This window comes from Bubalus bubalis, chromosome 2, assembly GCF_019923935.1.
Source record: "Bubalus bubalis isolate 160015118507 breed Murrah chromosome 2, NDDB_SH_1, whole genome shotgun sequence".
Classification (NCBI taxonomy): domain Eukaryota; kingdom Metazoa; phylum Chordata; class Mammalia; order Artiodactyla; family Bovidae; genus Bubalus; species Bubalus bubalis.
In genome coordinates, this window is record NC_059158.1 from 21,018,513 (window position 1) to 21,032,011 (window position 13,499).

The 13,499-nt window shown below is 39.5% G+C and overlaps 2 non-coding genes across 2 annotated transcripts; both read left to right on the top strand.

The window, feature by feature from the left end:
- The first annotated feature begins 3,033 nt into the window (after window positions 1-3,033).
- TRNAP-CGG lies at window positions 3,034-3,105 on the top strand. Its single transcript has one exon. It is a non-coding gene; the product is annotated as a tRNA-Pro (tRNA).
- Window positions 3,106-9,616: 6,511 nt separating this feature from the next.
- Window positions 9,617-9,698, top strand: TRNAS-GCU. Its single transcript has one exon. It is a non-coding gene; the product is annotated as a tRNA-Ser (tRNA).
- The last annotated feature ends 3,801 nt before the right edge of the window (window positions 9,699-13,499 follow it).

Here is a 13,499-nt window from a genome sequence, read left to right on the forward strand (position 1 = left end):
GCTTGTGTCTTAATCTGTTCAGGCAGCTATAAAAGAACATCATAGACTGGGTAGTTTAAATCACGTGTATGCGGTCATGTGAAAGATTCAGAAGGTAATGGTCATAGAATCAGGTAGATTTTGTAATGTGGGAGAGAAATAATGTGCTGGACGTGTAGATATTGGAGTCACCACCTTCTATAAATCAACTGAGAGAGCAGAAAAATAAAGTGACAAACAGAAAAGGCATGAATTTAAAAGGATGCATAAATAGAACCATGTACTTTTACCCTTCAGTGTCCCAGCTGTTCTTTTCCTTTTTAGTAAACCAGAAAGAAGCCACAGACATGAAATACGTCATCCTTATATATTTGTTTTTTTCAAAAGGTTTTTCCTGGGATTGTCCATGAAATTAGAAGATGATTTTGAGTGATCTCATCCAGGGAATAATTTTCCTGTTACTGTATCTGGCATTGGAGGGAACTTCTTTTTGTTTGTGGCCATGTATACGCGTCTGTCACAGAAAGAGAGAAAAAAACCTGTAGACCTTATTCTTATTCACCTGCCTTTTGCTAACACAATGACACTTTGTACCAAAGGAATCTCAGATATAATATCAGCTTTTCATTTCAGTAACTCTCCATGTGGTGGTGGTTGTAAAGCTGTGGTGTATCTGGTGAGAGTGGCACGTGGTCTTTCCATCTGTACCATCTGTCTCCTCAGCGTGGTTCAAATCATCACCAGTAGTCCTAGGACTACTTTATGGAGAAATCTCAAACCACTGACTGCATGGCAAGTTCTTCCCTATCTCCTCCTCTTCTGGATCCTTAATTTCCTGATAAGCTCTAACTTGCTCTGCTACATCACAACAGTCAATAGTATGAACAAATCTGGAAATAAACCATATGTTGAGTATTGCTGTATGCTACTGTCCAGGCAAATAATTAAGTGGCTTTTCCTTACTATCATGTCTCTGCAGGACATCTTCTTCCAGGTTCTCATGGGCTGGAGCAGTGGGTACATGGCTTTTCATCTGTATAAGCAGCATAAATATGTCCTCTAATTTCAGAGCTCCAGATTTCCAAAACACTCCATCCCAGAAATCAGAGCTACTCAAAGTGTTCTCATCCTCATGATCTGTTTCCTTTTCTTTTATTGGGCAGATTCCATTTTTTCCTCCTATAGGTTTGTTCTTGATTAAATAATAACATATTATCAAATATTAAAACATTTCTAACATTTGGCTATGCTAGTCTCAGCCTCTTCATGTTGATCAGCAGGAATGTCTACCTAGCTAACTGCTGGAACACTGGAAAACTGGGAAAACTACTTTTTATATTGATTCCTCTAGTAACTAAAGGAAGATTATTTAGTCACTTTTATTTTGCCCAGAAAAAATTATGTCCAGCATAAATTAGAGGCTAAGACTTGTAATTAAGATAAAGGACACAATATTGTGATGTTAGGTTCATTAACAGTATGACTCAATCCATTATTTTAAAGTATTTAAGTTCTGAAAAAACCTTAAAATATGCATCTGGGAGGTTTGAATTTTTCCCTTTTTACCTCTCACTTTCTATCACCCAACTTTGAAGCTGTTACCTAACACAATAGGCTGGGGAGAAGAGAAAATTGGGTGCATTTCTCAAAGGATAACCAAAATAAAAATCAAGAAATACAGAGTGAGAGTGAGGGTGGAAAGTAAACCACTTCCTTGTAGTTTCATCCTGTTGTAGTCACTGCCTGTCCCAAGGAATTCATGGAAGCTTCAGTGGTGGAAAAAAATTCAGAGTTGTAATCTATGTGCCTACTATGCAGACTAGGACTCGAATTCTATATCCTCAGTTTAAAATGTTGGTGTACTCTTGACCGAACTACAGAAACTATAAAGTATCTTAGAATTAAATGATAAAAGAATCTGTAACTGCCATGTGAGTTATTTCATGTCCTTTTGAGGATTAATTCAAGCACTCTCTGATTACACACAAAACACCAGCCTTTAATGTGTACTTTGTATAAAATCCCAATTTTTATGCCTTTCAAATATATATTCCATCTTTGCTGATCAAAAGTTTCCGCATACATGGTGTTATGGGTAAAGTAGAAAAACATTGGTAAGAAACTTTATTGAAAAATTAATTGAGTTGATGAACCAGCTTTCAAAGGAGCTGGCACTTCAAATTCCTTTCTCTGAATCCTTACTGAAATGCCAAAACTTTCTTCTAAAGCTAAAGATACATACAAGAGGCAGCCAAACTAAGCATTCATCTGCCAGCATTGCCTTTTTTCCAGCGAAGTCTTATGAGAAACTCAGAAAGCAGGGATGCCAATCTATAAAGAATTTGAAGACAGCTGCTTGCACCGAAGAGAAGATCTTTGGGAATCTTTTCTAAAGTGTTAAATCTTTGAAGGATTCTGTTCTTAGTTCTGGCAGAATATAGAGATTTCAAAGTCATAAAACAGATCCAAAAACAATGGCCTGTGCTTGGGGTACAATACTGTTTTAGGGGACCACATATTGAAATAATATCTTGACAAAAATGCTTACTTATGACTAAGCAAGTTTTCAGGGGACTTGTCCAAGAAAATGTCAATTTCCTCTATGAAAGTAAAGTATAGAAAACTAATATGAATGTTACTCAAATTATTTGTCACACCGCGAAGTACATAATGAAATTTGGAATATATACTTCTTCAGACAAATTACGAATCAAATCTGAAACTAACAATATTGTGGGTCAGTTATATTTCAATTAAAAAATACTGTTCAAAAACAGAGTACTTTCCTAATGTGACCTTTATGATGTAATCTTGTCAGTTAAGTCATAGATTAGTATACAGGTGGAACTCACTTTGTAGTGGTTACTGTATAACTGACAGGAGGAAGGATGAAAACTTTAGTAACTTGGGCCTAAATTAAAAGGTCATCACAAGACCCCCCAGATGTATATTAGTTGTTATTTAAATATAGGGGGCTCATACTTGACACTGTGTGGGGGCAAGAAAATTGATTCTAGTTCTTATATTAAACATGGGCAGACAGACCACGTAAGTGGCTCGTTGGTCTAGGGGTATGATTCTCGCTTCGGGTGCGAGAGGTCCCGGGTTCAAATCCCGGACGAGCCCGCTTCCTTTTCGAACAATTCCAATAAATAATGAGGAAAAGTATTTTCTCTAATATTGTTGCCAAAAAGATGGGATTTCATTGCATTGACAATGGGATTGTATTCCGAGCAGCCGGGTACTTAATTCCAGATCCCCTTGATTGGGAGGTATCTGGAGTGTTGATGCTAGTTCGCAGACGACCCCCCCCCCCCCCGCCCCATTTCCTGTTCTCTGGTAGATCTCTTTCCAAAAGTCAAGAAGGAAGGCCTTGGGCACCTAGTTTGTGCCTACGTGTGTACGTGCCTACGTACGTACGTGCGCGTACTTGACTGGGTGGGGCGGAGTGGGGAAGTGTGAATTACGGTCAACCGGTACCTGACTCGGAGAAGGCAATGGCACCCCACTCCAGTACTCTTGCTTGGAAAATCCCATGGACGGAGGAGCCTGGTAGGCTGCAGTGCATGGGGTCGCTAGGATTCGGACACGACTGAGCGACTTCACTTTCACTTTTCACTTTCATGCATTGGAGAAGGAAATGGCAACCCACTCCAGTGTTCTTGCCTGGAGAATCCCAGGGACAGGGAAGCCTGGTGGGCTGCCGTCTCTGGGGTCGTACAGAGTCGGACACGACTGAAGCGACTTTGCAGCAGTAGCAGCAGCAGCAGTACCTGACTTCCTCTGGTAGAGATGCGGATTTGCATTTCCACTGCTATCTCCGACTTGAGTGATCATTTTCCCACTCGCAGCAGTTACAGATACCGCACTGCTAAAGTAAAAGGCACTCCTAGTTGCTGCCGCCGCCACTCCCACTGTAATCAACGGTTAGGATGTAAGCCTCTTTTCCTGCGTTGCACCTTGGAGCTGCACTCCCTGGTCAGAGTTTATTTATGAACATTCAGTGAATACTACGTGTCAGCCTCTGCTGGATCCCAGGGATGCGGTGAGGGACCAGGAATAAAAAAAAAAATTAAAACAAACAAACAGTTTTGTTTCTATGGGATTTAATATCGCAAGTAACTAAATTTTGCAATTACCTTGCGTCCTAAGAGAAAGTGTAGAATTCCCACAGCACAAATATCCAGAGCCCACCTGTAGATTTCCGGGGAATATTGCCGGCCAGTTTGTCCACCGGGAGAGAAAAACCACGAAGAGAAATCACTAACTCTTGGAAGTTCGAGGGCTTCCCTACCGCACACCTGGAAACTTGCCATACCTTCTCCTTGACCCCAGGAAAACCTCTCAGTTTGAAACTGTTGAAAACGTTCAGGTGAATTGATTAATGAAATTTGGAAGATGAAGAAATAAGATGGAGAGAGAAGGTATTAATCCAGTTACTTTGCTTATGCTAGCTAAATTAAGATATATCCTCAGGATAACCGTCTTATGTGGTCGAAACTTAGAGTGAACACACACACAAACCACCACAGTTTCTTCCTTGCTTCTTGATATCCTAGGGACTCACCTGGCCCTGCTCATCTTGGTATTCAGAAATATTATCTCTTTTGATACCTTTCCTTGTTATTTTTTGTCTTTCCTTGATCAGTTTTGGGAACTCAATAAGTGTGAAGGTACAGGTTTGGAGAAGGATTTCCTCCAACCTCTGTCTAAGAATTTTCTCTGAATTCAAGAAGTCAGTTTTACATCATCTAAACAGATTTAATGATCCTTTTTCAAGGGATTTTACTATCCCAAGAAGGATAAGTTAAAGATATTGCCTGATAGTAAATGGCACAGGTAGGTCACTTTACAAGTGAAGCCCACAGTCAATAAACTAGACTCATAATCTCATTTTCAGTCATTTTTAGGGCCTAATTATATCTGCAGACCAGCAATCAAAGATCACTAGAAATCTAAAGTGAATGTCTAATATGAAAGACAGAGATGACCGTGAACTAAAAGAATAGAGGAAAATATTATGCAGAGAGGAGAAAAAAAATCTCAGGCATGTTATTACATCTATTCTTGTTTTAAAAGAGGCTGCTGTTTAACAAGGTACTCTTAGGTACAGAAGTCTCAAAGCTGAAATTGTGGGAGTAGACATGAAAAACTTAATAGAATAGTTGAAATAAAATGTAAAGGACATTTTCCAGAAGGTGGAGTAATAATATAAGGGCACTCCTTCATATTTATCCAAATGAGCTGAAAATCTACTTCCACAAAAAAACCTGCACATGAATGTTTAAAGCAACTTTATTCATAATTGTCAATACTTGAAAGCAACCAAAATGCCCTTCAAGAAATTAATGGATAAACAAACCGTGGTACATCCATACAATGGAATATTAGTAATAAGAAGAAATAAGCTATCAGGTCACAAAAAGACATGCAGGAAACTTAAAAAACATATCACTAAGTGAAAGAAGCCAATTTGAAAAGGCTGCATACTGTGTAATTCCAACTATATGACTTTCTGGGAAAAGAAAGATAAAGAAACAATAAAAATATCAGTAGTTCTAGGGGATGTATGGATGAAGATGTGGAACACAGGGCAATATAACTATTCTGTGCAATACTGTAATGATGAATATATGTCATACATTTGTCAAACCAAAAGAATGTCTAAAGTGAAGAGAAAACCCTAACATGAAGAATGTTAATAATAATGTATTAATAGTGGTTCATCAGTTGTAACAAATGTACCAAATAATATGCAATGTAAATCATAGGAGAAGCTGTGGGGGACAATAGGAGGTATGTGTGGACTCTGTACTTTTGTACTAATTTTTCTGTACACCTAGAACTGCCTTAAAAATAGTCTATTAAAAATATAAACAGATTGTAACTAGGAGAGAATAATACTTTTTGAAAAGTAGAGGAAACATCCTGGAGGTTTAAAATCCAAGTATGAAAAATTCTAGGGAAAAAAAGGTAAAGCGAGAGAATACAGAACAGATAAGTGAGAGAATTGACAAAAAAGTAAAGTTAATTTCTCAAACTGAAATAGATGATTTTTCCAAATTTAATGATGTAATAGAGCTCCCAGAACAGTGAATGAAAATAGATACACACAAAGGCATATCTTTCAGACATTTTAGTACATTGAAGACAAAGAAATCATCTTGAAAGAGAGAAAAACTAATTACAAATGAAACACAGTAATTAGAATGACTTTGTAATTCTCAAAAGCAATACTGAAATCTAGAAGAAAATGGAGAACTCTTTCAAAATCCTGAAAGAAAATATTCCCTAGCATTCCATACCCAATCAAATATTTAAGCAAGTATAAGAGAAATATAAAAGATATTCTCCAGCACCAAAATATTAAAAAATCTTATCTCCAATGAAATCTTTCTCAGGAAGACATCAGGATGAAAACTGTATAGCTAGTATAGAAAACACCCAATTTCTTTTTTTGTCAAAGCTTTTATAGTTATTTGTGGTAATTTAAGAAAAAACTGGGAGAAGGCAATGGCACCCCACTCCAGTACTCTTGCCTGGAAAATCCCATGGACGGAGGAGCCTGGAAGGCTGCAGTCCATGGGGTCTCTAAGAGTCGGACACGACTGAGCGACTTCACTCTCACTTTTCACTTTCATGCATTGGAGAAGGAAATGGCAACCCACTCCAGTGTTCTTGCCTGGAGAATCCCAGGGACAGGGGAGCCTGGTGGGCTGCCGTCTATGAGGTCACACAAAGTCGGACACGACTGAAGTGACTTAGTAGTAGTAGTAGTAGTAAGAAAAAACTGTAATGTTCAGGAAACAAAAATATCATGACAGACCAGTGAATGGTATTTTCCAATCATAATATATGAACAGTGATACTAATTCAATAAATATTATGATATAAATAAATTCAGAAGAAAAATCAATAGTAAAGGTGTCTGTAATATGGTGATATTTAAGGCAAGGAAAGAGAAATGAACCCTTTTTTGATTTAAGAAGTAATCAATAGAAAATACTAAACTGGAAAAAATTTTAAAGTAGAAATAAAAGCATCTGTATTAATTAAAACACAATTTTTTCTCTGACAAAGACCCCAATGAACTGTACATTAAAGGAAACAGAAAGAAAGAAAAATAGCGTTAAGTCATGTCAGACTCTTGCAATCCCATGAACTGTAGCCTGTCAGTCACCTCGGTCCATGGGATTCTCCAGGCAAGAATACTAAAGTGGGTTGCCATTTCCTTCTCCAGGGGATCCTTCCAATCCAGGAATTGAATCCAGCTCTCCCACATTGCTTTTTCCAACTGAGCTACACAAGAAGCCCTCATGATCTCTCATGTAATAGTCTGAAGGTATAATCAATCCCAGAGTGATATTTTGGCTCTAGGGTATTGGTTCTAATCTTCTATCTCATGGTTCCCTCCTTCCTATGGGTTACTGTTTCCAATCTCTTTATATTTCATGACACCTTCATTCCTATAATGCTGCCTTTTCCAGCAAGCAGATACAGTCAGAAGAGAGAAATGAATGGTATTTCTTTCCTCTTCTGAACATAACTTGAAAGCTTTACATCCACTTTATCTCTAATGCCCTGGTTTAGAAATTGGCCACATGACCACGCATCAGGGAAAGTGGTGCAGTGTAATTTTTTCATGGGTGGCTATGAATGCTACCAAATTTCCATTTCTTGGAAGGAAAGAACAAATACTGATGGTAACTAGCCATCTCTGCCATAGCATGATATTTGGAAACATGTTGGTAAAACAAAAACAACACAAACAAAAAGCCAAATGACTGAAAATCTTTGCCTCCAACAAAGGGGGAAGAGAACCACTTTCTAACACACACATATTTCTGAAGTACTTGAGATTTTGAAACGTGTGGTTAGCTTTAATTTAAACATTTTAACTTTAAAAAAAAAAATAAGCTTTAAACTGAGAACCAAGGGTGGATAAAAAAATTTATCCAGGTTAAATGAAAAAGGGCAAGAGCACTCCATGAGGGAAAATGTCTTGTTGGAAGAAAGGGGAAATAAATTTTTCTTGATACAAAATCATGAATTGGACTGAACATGAGAAATAAAGTGGAGGGATATGGGTTAAATTGAGGTGAAGATCCAGGGAGAACAATGCAGCCTACATTAAAATATAAGGACTTTTCCAAAAATGTTTTAAATTTATTTATTTCTAGTCGAAGGATAGTTGTTTTACAGTATTGTGTTGGTTTCTGCCATATATCGATATGAATCAGCCATAGGTAAACATATATCCCTCCCTCCCACCCCCACTCCCCAATTTTTTTTTTTTTTTTTTTTAAAGGACTTTTCCAAGCAAGAAGAGAGATTGATTCTCTGGGACAAGTTAAGGATGGTTTTCACTGAAACCAACCTGGCCTGTTTCCTGGCTTTTGAGCAGTGAGCTGCCGGACCGCACCCAGCTCCCCGCCCTGCACCCCCCCATGCACCTTTAGGTAACACTCACACTACGAGTGTGAAAATGAAGCAGGAATCTGTTCCTACAGGATTTCTTCCATGTTTGCTGTTGTTCATCCTGTGATTGATTTACTTAATCTTCACAAGAAAAATCTTCATGACCCCAGCTTCCATTCTCAGATTTATTGATGTTTCCTGACCAGCCTCTCATGTGCTTCAGCACACCAGCCACAGTGATTTCCAACAGTTATCTAGATATTCATTCCTCACCTTTGAATACACCCTTTTCTCACTCTGGGACACCCTCATTGTTCTCACCTTTAGAAAATTTGCTCAAGGCTCACTTTCAGTATTACCATCTTTTCTCAGGCATTTATGATTCATTACAATTAGAGTTAGTCTGTACTCATGTTCATTCATGTGCCTGTTACTCATTCCATGAAACAACCAAACCAATCAAAACTCCCAAAAGACAGCTAAAATAGGTTTTTTTCACTCTTTCCCAGAAACATTTTTTCAACTCATTTTTAAAAATGAGTCACTTAACATTTTTAGCACTGCACCCCTTGTAAGAGCAAATGAAAGTTGGGAAACATTTCCTCTAGAAAACCATTCAAGAAACACACGGGTATTTGGAAGGAAAACAAGTTAATGGTTCCTCTGATGCGGATGATCCGAGAGGAGAACCCCAAGAATTAAGGATTCTTTTCTACACAATTCACCCTAAAGTATTGCAAAAGGGGCAATAACATTGAATAGAAATTGAGCCCTATTCCGATTCATCGTTTAATTTTCCAAATTATTTTATTAACCCCGCATTAGGAGTCCACCTTCGCCAGCTTCCCTGACAACGACTCCAAGAGGACTGGTTTTGGGAACCACTGTTCCCTGCGGTCTTTTCGGCTGCGCCCTGGGGGCGCTGGACCAGGCTCCCCGGACGCGAGACGGTGACAGCAAACTCGGACTTGATGCTGAGGTGCCCCCTGCCTGCAGCGGGAGAAAAGGAATGAAGGCCCACGCAAATGTGTTGGTTTTTTTTTTTTTTCCCCCCGTCGCAGGCTTTCCAATCCAGTTCTTTGTTCATTCGTGTGAAAACGGGCCATCTCCACGTCTCCCAGACGTCTCCAAGCCATCTCCTAACCGTCTTTCTCTCTGAAATAGTGAGTTCCCAAGTATGAACTTTGAAATAAACCTTGCCAAATACCTAAAGTATGAAGACGAGGTGGCCGAGTGGTTAAGGCGATGGACTGCTAATCCATTGTGCTCTGCACGCGTGGGTTCGAATCCCACCTTCGTCGACTGGCATTTTTAGTAAGGAGAAAGGAAGATCACCTACCCAGATCTAAACTTTGAATTCACCTACGAGAAAGCTGGTCTTACTTCCCTACTCACAACTGTTACAGAGGTATGTGTGGATTTTCCTAGTTTCTGTTGACAGTTGATTCGGCTAGTGTCATTGATGAATTTCCTTCAGTGGAGGACGAGATTAGTGAAAGACAAAGCTGGTAGAAACTGGAATCTGGTCTCTCCAGTCCCTCATTTTAGAAGTTATTACTCCAATGAGCAATAAAATAAATTCATCAACAGATAGTCAGCAGAACAAGCAGACCAAGGCAAAATTTGAATTAGATTCTCAAGAACAAATCTACTGACCAAAATTGAAGAAATGTATAGCACTGAAGAGATGAGAACATGAGTTTTTAAAAGATCAAGGAATTTGGAGGTAACTTAGTTTCAGATGACAACCATACAAACCTCTTTCTGAGGCCACATTCAGTATGCTGCTTGAGGTTGGAACCAAGAATCTGTTGCTGAAGAGTGATTGGATTGGATATTTCCAAATTGTGCCTCTGAGAACTTGAAAATGAAGACATCCTGTGTAAAGGCCACATGAAAAGAAGCATCATTTAGAGACTGTCAGAATCCCAGGATTTGGCAGGGGAGATGGTTGGGAAAGTCTGGGTAGAGTGACTTGCAGGACTCCATCTGAGACTTTCAATGAATTTAAGGTTGTATCATAAAGCAACAATAAAGTCATATTTTACCCCATTGGGAGATTAAAATTTGTTCTTTGTGGTAATAGACGTGACGCAGGTGTTCTTCACTCTACCACGTTGCAGCAGCTGCTGCTGCTGCTGCTAAGTGGCTTCAGTCGTGTCCGACTCTGTGCGACCCCATAGACGGCAGCCCACCAGGCTCCCCCGTCCCTGGGATTCTCCAGGCAAGAACACTGGAGTGGGTTGCCATTTCCTTCTCCAATGCAGGAAAGCGAAAAGTGAAAGTGAAGTCGCTCAGTCGTGTCCGATTCTAGCGACCCCATGGACTGCAGCCTACCAGGCTCCTCCGTCCATGGGATTTTCCAGGCAAAAGTACTGGAGTGGGGGTGCCATTGCCTTCTCCACGTTGCAGCTGAAGTACCCCAAACTGAAAGAAAGGGTGTCCTCTTTCCCTGAGGTACTCTTTTTGGCCTGCTAAGTGATATCCTTGACTATAGGTAAGGTGAGACTCTCATAAGCCACAGAATAGATATCAGACAAATTTTCCTGGGTGTACTTCCCAGGCTCTAATGCATTTCCACTGGTGAATTAGAGTTCTTGTTCCTTACTTGTAGGCTTTTCATAACTAACTTTAAAAAGGTATATTGCAGTTTTGCTTTTTCCTGTTATATTTTGACCCAATAACTGAATTTTTACTTTTATTTTTTAAATAGCTTTATTAAAGTAGAACTGGTATATGATGAACTGCATATATTTACAGGGTACATTTTGATGAATTTTGACATTAGGTATACACATACCATGACCTCAATCAAGATAGTGAACTTATCTGTTGTCCCTGAAGTTTCACTGTCCCTTTTAGTACTTCTTTTCTCCTGCCTCCCCTGTGCTGAGTTTTGAATTACGTTTCTTTAGCTGTGTCAGAAAGATTACAAGATGGTGTAACTAGAGGGGCAGAAACAAGAAGTTATTCAAACATGGAAGGGCCCCAGATGCCAGACTATGTACCTTCTATCAGCCTCTAAAGTCAGAGGTGGCCTGTATGTGACACACTATTTCCCCCACAGTACTATTTACCACGAATGGATGAAGAAGTAAGTGAAAAGAAAAAGAATGTGCAGGAACAATCTACAAGATTTGGCAAGTCCTTGGAGTTTGGGTATGTATTTAACTGGTGAAGAAATCCTCAAATATGTAAATATATATTAAGAGAACTGGCAAGCACATGTGAAGAAGGAACGTGGAGAGAACATGAGGTGGACGAAAGAACACGCATTTTAGAGTAAAAAAAAAAAGTCTGCTTTCCACTAGTGGCTTTGCCAGTTAGCCATGTGACTTGAAGAAGCTATTTTCCCCTGAGCCTTAGCTTCACATCTTAAATGAGGATAATGATATGTGTTCATGAAAAATTAAACTGGACTCAATAAAACAATGTGAGTGATTCACTTTTTATCTTTCCCTCATCTAGTCCTGAATCAGTTCAGTGCAGTTCAGTACCTCAGTCGTGTCCGACTCTTTGCAGATGCAGCACACCAGGCCTCCCTGTCCATCACCAACTCCTGGAGTTTACCCAAACTCATGTCCATCAAGTCGGTGATGCCATCCAGCCATCTCATCCTGTGTCGTCCCCTTCTTCTGTCCCCAATCCCTCCCAGCATCGGGGTCTTTTCCAATGAGTCAACTCTTCACATGAGGTGGCCAAAGTATTAGAGTTTCAGCTTCAGCATCAGTCCTTCCAATGAACTGATACTGTCAATTATTGCTCAGGTCCTTTTGATGGTATTTCAAAAAGTATCTCAGGTCATTTGTTTGCAAGTGCAGATTTAAAGTAAGAAGGAGTTTAGGCTGGAGACAAATTCAAAGTAATTCATTCCTTCATTGGTTGGACTAGATGGGATACTCCATCTAATATGGCCAGAGAGGAGACTATGGGTAGTGAAAAAAGAATGACTGAAATTTCAGAAAGTAAGAGACTTTGAGAAAATGAGAGCTGGTGAAGAAGAAGAAGAAGAAAAAAAAAAAACTAGCCAAAGACAAACACAACTGTCCTCACTCAAAAGTCCACCAGGTCCTACTGCTAGATGAGCATGGATGTCATCTACAGCACCACCCTCTAACATTGGGTCCCTCTAACTGTAGGGGTAAAATGAAAGTCTTGTTGACCCATGTGGAGAACTCCTTAGACACTGGTGTTTCTCTTCTGAGAGAAACAGTAATCCAGAAAACAGTACTCTGAAGAGAAGTGGATTTGTCATTTCCTGTTAACCAAAACCCTGAGGCCAACAAGGGTGCATGTCTTTCCTGACAGAATGGAGATTCAGAGAAGACAGAATCTCCATTGAGGTGACTCAATATGACATTCCCCCCCGCCCCGCCTTTTTCTGGCATATAAAAATAAAATAATGTATGTAATAGTAATCATTAATAAGCAAAATTCATGAAGGAGAAACCTGAATTTTAAACAAAACCTAAGGTTTGTTGTTTTTTTTTTTTTTTTTTTTTTTGCAGGGGAAGAAAACTGGGAGTTCAACCAGAAGAAGCACTCAGAGAATGGCAGGAAGTGAAGACAATTTGTTTTTTTCCCGCTGAATCATCCACCCGAGAAAGAAAAGTCTTTGATGGTCTCCCATAACAACAGGGGAGAATATTACTTCATCCATTTATTCCAAGATATACTGTGTGCCAGGCACTGTTCTAGAAGCTGGGGGATACAACAATGATCAAAGTAGACTAAAACAGAGAAATTCAGCTCTCAGTTGACTTACATTCTGGTGAAGAGAATGGTATGGTGAAGATAAGCATACAGCATGTCAGATCTTGATACATATTATGAAGAATGGTAAGTAGGAATTGGAAATTTGCTTGGGGTGGCTCAGATAGAAAGATGACATTCAAAGAATGCCTCATCAACAAGACAAATACCTGTGTTAGGACTTTAGTGTCCCTTCCTTACAAAACACAGTGGTCCCATTCCAGGAAGGGAACACGAATTCAGCCACCCCACAACTCTCCTGACCAGGTTCAGCTCCTAAGCAGCTTGTCAAGAGACCCAAGCTTCCTCTCAAATGAGCATCAGGCTTATTTTCAGGGAAGATGCAGCCA